This window comes from Acyrthosiphon pisum, chromosome A2 (assembly GCF_005508785.2).
Source record: "Acyrthosiphon pisum isolate AL4f chromosome A2, pea_aphid_22Mar2018_4r6ur, whole genome shotgun sequence".
Taxonomy (NCBI): domain Eukaryota; kingdom Metazoa; phylum Arthropoda; class Insecta; order Hemiptera; family Aphididae; genus Acyrthosiphon; species Acyrthosiphon pisum.
In genome coordinates, this window is record NC_042495.1 from 69031175 (window position 1) to 69041734 (window position 10560).

Below are 10560 nucleotides of genomic sequence, written 5' to 3' on the forward strand. Positions count from 1 at the left end.
CGGCGAACAAATAAAAATAATACTAGTGATAAACAACGGGAAGATACTCTGCACCGATCCTCTTTTGGCCTTTGAGGGTTCTATATATTATATATATATTTACAGTGGAGGGGTGTGTGAAAAAAGGCGATTCCTCAGCATTATATATTATTATTATTATATCGCGAAGAATCGTCGTCGCTTTCGACACGTAGAGAGATAAAACCTCGTGTGCGTGCATTGCACGTGTGTGTGTGTGACAATGACGTTTGCTCGTACTTTTAACGATCTCCACTCGGATGACACCCTACGACGCGACCGCTGGCAAAGGCGATACTTATAATGTGCAAGGGCAAAAAAAAAAGAAGCGCATTAAATGTGTATATACGCGTTACGCCATTATAAAGGTGTCTGGACCGCACCCGCCGACCGACGGAAACTTAATACTTGTATTATATATAAATGAGTCTGCAATGAGTGTGTGTGTGTGTTTACATCATCAACAGAGTTTCGCTTTACCCTCCACGGAGAAACGACCTATGTAGTATTGCACTTAGACCTAACTTTAGGGAATTTTTTTTAGTTTTAATTTTTTCACCATGATTAATTGTTTTAGTACATTCCGTTGGACTTGAGTACATATTATAGTGACATTCCCGAAAACTAAACGACTTCGCGAGGTACAATACTGCTATTATTATAATAAATTATAACCATTCCCTGCTTTTGTATAGATTTTGACCCGATCGATTGCAGGATTCACAATGGTGTGTGTTTTTATGAGTGTTTTTTTATTTAACACTTTAAGGGACAGTAAAAAAGCTACAAAAGTTTCATAAAGCACCTTTCTGGATTGGAAATTGAACACAAATCGGTACGTTAAGGAAGTAATGTTCCGCATTATTCTCTCGTACTTTTCGATAAAATCATCAAAGACGAAATACCCACCGAATATATTGTTATTATACCGCTTCGACCGAATCCAACCAGTTAGTATACAGGTATCTTGATAATATGTAGGATTAAGAACAGAAGACTTTATTTGAAAAAATAACCATTTTATTGCGAAATAATGTGCTGTACAATTATGTTGCTCCTCTGATATTATTTAAATCCACAATATTAACCTGGATTTCGATGTGTATTTCCTATCGAATTTTTCGATTTTTGTATAAGATTCGTCGAAGCTGAATAATGTATAACGTTCGTACGACAACATTATATTTGGAGAAAACAATTTAAAACACAGAACTATTCATTTGATGTAAATTGTAAACCTAAATATATATATATATATGTGTGGTGACTGTATAAATGTATAATATAGTAGCTATTTCCACTCACACCCTCCACGCATCGTCTTTTTCGTTTATTTTACGTTTCAAAAAGTACGTTTCCCCATGCCAGAAACAATAAAAAAAATTTACAAAAATTAAAAAAATGTATTTACTATTACAGCAGAATGAAAATTATTTTTCCACGTAACCACCGTTCTTATTCATACATTTTTGGTAACGTGGAACAAGTTTCTTAAAACTAAAATTCTTTAGTAAAAGAGTATGTAATTTCTACGAAACCAGTAGTAAGCTCGAAGATGACTTAAGTGTAACTATTGAACCATTTTCTTTCCAGAAAAGTTTTTGATGCCAAAAAAAGCAAAAAAAACTTAACAAAAGTTGTCCTTTTCCGGCATTAACAACTTTTCTGGGAGGAAAACCGTTTAGAAGTGATACTGAAGTCACCATCGGGGATAACTACGCAAAAATGGTAGCGATTTTACTGAGAGGGTTTGAGGAAATTTGTGTTCCCAACATAAATGTATAGAGAAGAACGGTGGCTATGTGAAAAACTGGTTTATACATATATATTCTGCTGTAAGAAAAAACAATTTTTTTTCAATTCTGATAGATTTCTTCAATTTTCTGGTGGTTAAAAAAACTTACCAATTGAATTCCCCTCATTGAAAAGTATACTATATTATACCCGGTCACCTTTCTACCGCTAGAAATCTGAGTGATGGGTACCTAGGTATATAATATATAGTTTACCCAACTTTAGTGTTTTTAGAGTAAAACAGTACCTAATATTTACTATTCAGTCTAGAATTAATCACATATTCACAACATGTCCATCACTACATCATATATATATATATATGTATATCATATTGTTATAATATAATTACCATCGCGAGGATGTGTCACATATGACTTAATGAAGTATAAATAATGCAGTTTTGTACGCCGCACCAAGTATTTAACAGTTTGACGACGGCTTCGGGAAAAGTCGATAATGTTATATCGTTCTACGGCTTTATATGTTTTTATAGCGTTGTAGTTGTTATTTTAATCCAAAGCCAGAATAATAACGATAATACACAGCTATTCCCAGATCGATTTTCTTTTCGTATCATCAATAAATTCTTCCCTTTGTCCTTGTGGCCTTTTGTCCCTCGTCGTTTCTTTGTGTGCGGCTTGCGATTTATTGCTCGACGGCAGTTTTCTTGCGCATACGTATGAAATATACTTTGGATTTCGTATAAGTTTTTTTTTCCTTTCATTGCCACTCATTATAATGCACTTGGAAACAAAAAAAGTACGAGTTTGTTTGTAGGTTCCTTTGCGAAATATGTGCTGGTAAAGTAAAATATAAGAAATACACATGATAGCAGCATATATATTATTTTATAAGCTCGCTGCGGTATAGGTAAACGCGCGTTGATGATTTATTACTAAAAATCTACGTCGAGTCTCACGAGTGGATAGACATAATATTTGTTATAATAATATTCGATAATAATAGTACAATAATGTTGTTTTCACGTATTTTACTCAATATCATTATCTACAGGCTACAGCTTATATGGAATTTTTAAGAGGATTTTGTATTGTGTCGAATGCGCCTGATACAACCCACTACAGGTAACGTTGTATATTTTAACGAATTAAAAACGTTATGTTTTAATATTATTTGAATATAACTGACAAGTGTTGTACAGAAGAAGAGTAAAATATTGACTTTGTAATCCGTACATTTTGTTTAGATTAGCAGGGATGAAGCATATTTTTAAGCATGCTCACCCTACTTTTATGCTTAAATTATGCATATATTCAAATTGTCGGAATTTTTAATACACTCGAAGACCTTATGGCAATATAAACTTCGGGTAAAATTTCTCTTTTTTAACTTTTAATTATTTAGCAGGTAATTTTTTTTAGAGGATTTTGATACATCCAAAACAAATTTCGAACGAATAGTTCTTGATAATTATATAACTTTGTAGAATACTAAAGATGATAATATGTCTATATATATCCTGTGGTAATGGACTAAGATATATTGTGGCGGCTTAGATGATTAAGAAATGTCAGTTATTACTCTTTATCTATCAATATAAAAACATTTGTAAACAATTAGGTATATAAGTATAATAAATTCTAAAACTAATATTACATTTAATTGTTGTAAAACCATTTTATCATTTTTTAAAAGGATTATTATCAGCGTTAACATTTTAATAACACAGAAACTAATCGTTAGAATTTTGATTTAAATACATCAACATTTTTAAGAAAATCGCTAAATAATTTGGAGTGAAAAACAGGGTGCTTCTCGTTTGAAAAATAAAAGTTTGAATCGTCACTAGATTCTCCTTAAGTAATACAACAAATATCAGGAATTTTATAACATAGTCTTTATTAGAATGTTTAAAAAATCATGACCTTGTATAATTATTAACCTGAAAAAAAATAATACTTTGTATATTATACTTTATATACAGTAGTAAATTTATTTTGCTAAAATTCGACAAATTTCGCTCGACCGTTCTATCGTACTTGCCGTGAAAAAAACGCAACATGTTTTAGAAATGTATTGGACATTATAACAGTTAACGTAATTTTAACGAGTTATGAGAGAAAAAAAGTAATATGCAATTTATTATATATACCTACGTCCATATAATATAATATATGACGTTATGTAGGTGTTATTCCTTCTTTCCTCATTTTCAAATCGCTCTTGCGCGTCCAAATATTAAAAAGTAATTTACGTACACAATATAAAATTGATAATAATCTTTTTTTTATCGCTTTTACATTATTTTCTACTCGACGGTAGGTTGCACTTCGATTTGAGGGTTTTCGCTTACATAATTTAACTGGAGGAAACAGATATTATATGTCACATGTATTTCAGTGAGATAATTTTTTTTTACACCGAAATGGTGTTAAAAACCCACTCGGTGAATTGGCTGCCGTAATAAATCATTTCTTAATGGTTTACACAATTATTGCAGCGCATGATTTTCTTACCATCCATATTATTACTATCGCTTTCAGAATTTCCGAAAAAGCAATATATATACATATATACTATTATCAAATATAATTATCTATGTATCATATTGTCTTGGATGCGCAAAATAAACACTGTATAGCCACTATATACTTCGAAATGCGAATACATTATAACTTATATTCAGCTTATTACTATCTCAATTTTTGTTATCTCGAAAATTATATAAACCTGTGCGAATTCCCGGAGATACAGTGTCGGTTTGAAATAAAAACCGTACTCGAAAAAGCAATAATGTCGTCTGCGTCGCTAGAAATAAAATATCTATCGACTAGTGTGTATTTTGAGGGTGCGATGAATTCTCCGAGAAATTAATTAAAAGTTTATTCGGACGGAATTTAATTTCGGTTTCGCGCATTAGATATATTTATATAATATGTACTGTCTGTCCGTTTCGAAAACTTTTTCTTGTCAATTTTGAAGTTTGCAGGATAAACAAGACAGTGGTTATTGCATATAATTATGATCATGGCGGATAAAATGTTATAATCATGTTCTCACTGTGTCATATTTTATCAAAGAGTATCACCGAAATTAACCTCCGTCGATTGGACACTTGATGCGAAAATCATGACATAATATTATTATAGTTGACCACACATATATGAAGCGTATCGTAATTAAGTAAACAACAACTAACGATCCTATCGGTTGGTAATTAGATAAGTATATAAGTAAGAGATGGTATGAGCAAATTTTAGTTCTTGTAATTTATTAGATCAATAGGTACTACCTATTATACTGGCTACTACTACATTTAAGAGCGTATCATATATGTAATATACACGCAAATATTAAATAAAACAATGTGTAATTTGCACATATTTAAGTATTAATTTTGGTACCTTTTTTTTTTTTTTTGATTATTTATTTGAAGTAATCTACAATCTATACATTTCTTAGTATAATAAGTAGGTTTGATAGGTGAAGTAAGAGTGATGTGAATAATAAGATTAGGGAAGATACCCAGTGGTAACACCCTGTGAATTTTGGTACCTATATTTAGTAATTACTAATTTCCGCAACAACCGTAAATTAAAGGGAATATGTATCTACTCCACACCACTTTCAATTTAAAATTTTAAAATTTAACAAATAAATTTACCGTACTTGCATCAGTTATATAACTTTATATGCTTATAGCACATAAAACGTGAATAAATATTATGGAATATTAATAACATGAACAATCGGACAATGAATAATAATATTCCTATTTTTATAATCAATTTTATTTTAAACTGAAATATCACTATTATTGCTCACAAAGTAGTTACGTAAACCTACAATTACAATTACTCAATGTATACGTTATATATTTTTTATATATATGTATTAAAACATACTTCACTGATAAATGATATATAAAATACACGTTAAAAAGTTTAAAAAAAATTATTATTAGGTAACTATATTAAAGTTGTAAAAATTAAAATTTTTATAAAATGAAAAATGGCGCAAATTATAATTTTTGTAGTCACAACATTTAGCAGATACTAGAATGCCTTTTATCTAATTTTAAACTAATTACATTTCTTTTTTATCTATATAGGTACATAACAATAATTACACGAATCAAAATATATAAAATATATCATTTTATTATTATAATCAGTATCAAGTTAGATATATTCTGGGGCAGAAGTCAATTTTTTCGGCCCAGGAAATATAAATCAAACCGGACAATGGACCGCAAAAGTAATTTTTTCATGTCCCCCAAAAAAGGCACTAGTTTCCTTAAAATTTTCAATTTCAATATTTATTTGGAATATAATATAGGCTTGGCCCTTGGGTTGGTCAGATAAGATTGACCCGTTCCAACTTGAACTTGAAGTTTGGATATTATATAATACATTTTCCAATATTTACACAAAATATCTTTAAATATTTTGTAACCAATAGAAATGCTAACATTTTGTATATTATTTAAAAGTTAATTTAATTTTCTAAACCTTTTATGGATCTAAATCTCTTGTATTATATCTATATTATCTTAACTGTATAAAAGATTGTATACTGATTGTATCCTCAATCATTAATTATACCTATGTCATATACCTATATTATATAATAATATCGGTATATACTATGATTTTATAACATTCGAATGTTAGATATAAGATCTAATATTAGATCTAATATATTTTTTTTACCAACCCACTTGCAGTACCTGTTGCATTAATAAATATATTTTCTTGTACAAAGATCTCCAAAAATTTGTAATAATTCTATTTCTATATGTATATCTTAATAATAAAGCAAGGACAACCCATCGGGAAAATTCTCGATTTCGTGATAGACTAACCCGCCCCTGCTCACTGCTCGGAGCTCGAGTTATGAAAACGACCGATGCATGCATAATAATGGAATATCAGATAGCAAATGAGCTAGATTTTTTATATCGAATTATAATGTATATAGAAGCCAACGTGAGTTATCTCGGTATATGGTAGCTGGGTAGCATGCAGGTTTACCGGTGATGTAGTGGTTAAAATATAATATATTGATAACGATTTGCCTCGGTCGGCCGCCATTCCGATCACAGAGACGAATACTCACGCACTATATATAAGACGTGTACCATGATGCCATCCTTCAGTCCATTCACTTCTATTATCTATGCACGGTTCGATGTTTCCATTTTCCGGGCATTTGCTATCAGCAGCATTGTTATACACTACCAGGCGGGAGACCGTATACAATGCGTATAATGTTCAACATCATCTTACCACCATGAATCAACTACACTATATAAGCACACGGATACTCCCCTATAATAAATATATATATATATATATATATATACGTATATATCGTGTAGATTGCTTCTAATAATGCGTCTCGGAGAGCCGTAGTCCGCCCCGTTTTTCGATATATAGGTACTTACTGTGTATGTTTTTTATTAATAATACGGCACTCCATCAAGTCCGAGCGTCCGCCGACTTATTTAAGAACCCGCTGAGCACTTTCTGCAGTTTTTTTTGTAATATTATGGTGGTCATTATGGTCAGATAAATAAAGAAGGACGCACTATATTATATTTATTATGGTTTTACATACATAGCTGTTGATTAATGCGTAAAACATTCTGCGACGCGTCGTCCTCAATGGTTTGATCAATATTCTTATCACTCGCGTATACCTATACCTATATACGTGACAAAAATAATTATACAAAATATTAAAGACATATTAAAAGCAGCATTAACGTATGATGACGATATAGGTACAAGCGAATTCTGACCTATAAATACAAGCTGAATTAGAATTCTGGAAGACGAAATGTGCCAATATAGGAAATTCAAAGCCCAAAACTGCTATTGATACATTGGTACATTGTTATGTATTTTACCCAAACGTTAAAATTTTACTACAAATTGTTGCAATAATTACCATTACATCAGCAACACCTGAAAGATAATTTTCTTCCCTACAGCGATTAAAAATTATATGAGATCTTCTATGACAGAAGACAAGCTAAATGCGTTAGCCCTATATACCTCTATATACCTATATGTATTTACTAAAATTAAATATTTTATCTTTCTGTTAAATTAGCCCTCCATTTGGTATTCTAGATCCACCGCTGTATACCTATTCATATGTACATGAGTACGCAATATTTTTAGTTTGGTTCAGCATTCAAAAGCCGCTTTCGGAAGACCGTCATTCGGTACTGATAATTATATAATTCATCAAAGACTTATTGGGGGGAAAAAGATTTATTTCAAATTTGTATTATTATTATATAATTTATAAAGTGTGTAGGTACGTATGTATATAAATTAACATCATATTATGTATGGACATTTCTATTTGATCGACACATAGCATTATTCTTACCAAAAACGTATTATTGTAATAATTCTTGGAATCACAGCTTTATACTTCGATTGATTTAATATATTATATTTTATACCAATTAAACGAATTTAATCATTATTGTAATATTACAAATCAAAAAGCAAATTTATGTAAAACTAATTTAAGAAATTATTGTGTCATTTATATGTAATTAAATAACTTATTTTTTGTTGCAAGCTATAATAACCTTAGCAGTTGAAGCTGTACCATGAAGAAAAAAAAAGAAACAAATCAGAAATAACATTAATTTTCAGTATTAAAATTTTAAAATGGAATTCGTCATAATAAAAAATGTATAAATACAGGTCACAATATAATATAATATATCTGTATTACATACGACAATTATTAATTAGCGAAAATTTATCTCGGCCAATAAAAAGGCATACATTTTACACCCTCGTCACAATATAATTAGTGAGTTATTATACTAGCTCTAACCGCGATAGGGGTCGAAATATATAGAGTGTGAAGTTTTAACACGGTGAATAATTAAATCAAAATAAATAATATTAATTATGATTCAGTTAATTAAAGTCAATTATTTTCCACTTGGTAAATTGTTATGCTTGAAAATAATATTTAACATACTCGTAAAATTTGATTGTATTGCAGTCACTAAAATATCTCAATAGTTTTTAAAACTGTATATAATACTTTAGGTACATATTTACTATTTGTATTTTTAGAACTATTGGTACACTGAAAATGCTTAACTTTTTCATATACCTACAGTAAATTAAACATTTTAGGTTTATGAGTAATATAAGATACATCTGTAAAAATAACATATTATATAGGTACCTATATACCTATATATATTTTATATCCCCAGAGGTATACATTTTTTATTCCAATGGGCAGTAATACGATTTGTGCTATAAATATATATTATGGATATAGGTACATGAACACTTAGGAGTAGCAGCGAGTGTCCACATGGGAGAGGGTTAGTATACCTCTAGGACTACCTCGCCTACAAAGTTTGGCAACAGAATCCCATAGAGTATAGCGAAGTACAAATGAATAACGTATAATTTCGTACGTTTAAAATACAAATATTTAAATGTATAATTTAAATGTGATACCGTTTAAAATTAATAACCTTAAAGATAAGTACGTAATTGACGTACTTATCGACTTGACGCTGGTCCCTATCACATTGAAACTTATGCAAGCTCAATTTACGTATACAGGTAGATATATAGCCAAATTAATATAAACATTACTGCTGGCGGTCCGTAAAGGGTTCTCATTTCAGACGGTTGAATGCTTTACATGGTTATCCCGCCCATCTTAAATAATATAAACAACGAAGTTACATAATATAATATATCATTCACATTTATAGTTAGTTCGTAAATTAGGTATTTATCTCATTGAAGCGAAAGTATAATATCGTTCTAATTGGCCATAACACGATGTATAATACCGTAATAATCACAGAGAACCAATAATTAATCATACAATTTATTTTTCAAATTTGTAACATCGACAATGAGACACGTGATTTCGTCTTTCCGAACAACAATTAATCGTTAATATTGTATAGTATTACTATAGTGTATAGATGTAAATAATATAAATATTCATTCCATCTAACACATGGAGTCTTTCACTTTTCTTACCATGATGGCAATTGCATATATAACATCATTATTATTTACCTACCACTGTTTTCGATTACGAGAATACGAACACCCCAAGTTATCTGCTTACATAGTAAGTTCTATTATAACAACAACAATAAAAATAGAAAAAACTCTTTAGACCAATAAAATAGTGTTATTATTATTACTACTCAAACGTGTTTTAATATTATTCTCTCTCCCTCGCAAAAAATATATGTTTAAAAATTAATTGAGTGATTAAATAATTAATTAGTTATATATTTGCGTCAACGTCATTTGCACCTTGTAAAAATAATAAATAAAATAAAATATTCTCATGTTCGTGTTTAATACTTTTCCCTGAAACTGTGCTCCTTTTATCCAACACATTTTTTTATTTATGAAAGTTGTACTTTAACAGAAACGTTATTTTTTGTTTTGTGAAAACTTACAATTCGTTAACAATATATATATTTATAGGTACACTATATATTGTTATAATAGTGCATGCGGTACCCACTGTTTATAAAACACTCATAACAGATATTTGAAAACTATATTGTAATGTTCTTTTAGATTCTGAGTGGAACGATAAATGTATTGATTTTACAATGATGTGTTTTTTTTTTTATTTTTTATTTTTTTTTGTGTCTGTCATCACCTTTTACGACAGTAAAAGTGCTTGGCATATTCTTCAACAGTACCTTTTCTGATAGAAAAGTGAATCTAGTTGGTACTTTGTGGCATCAAA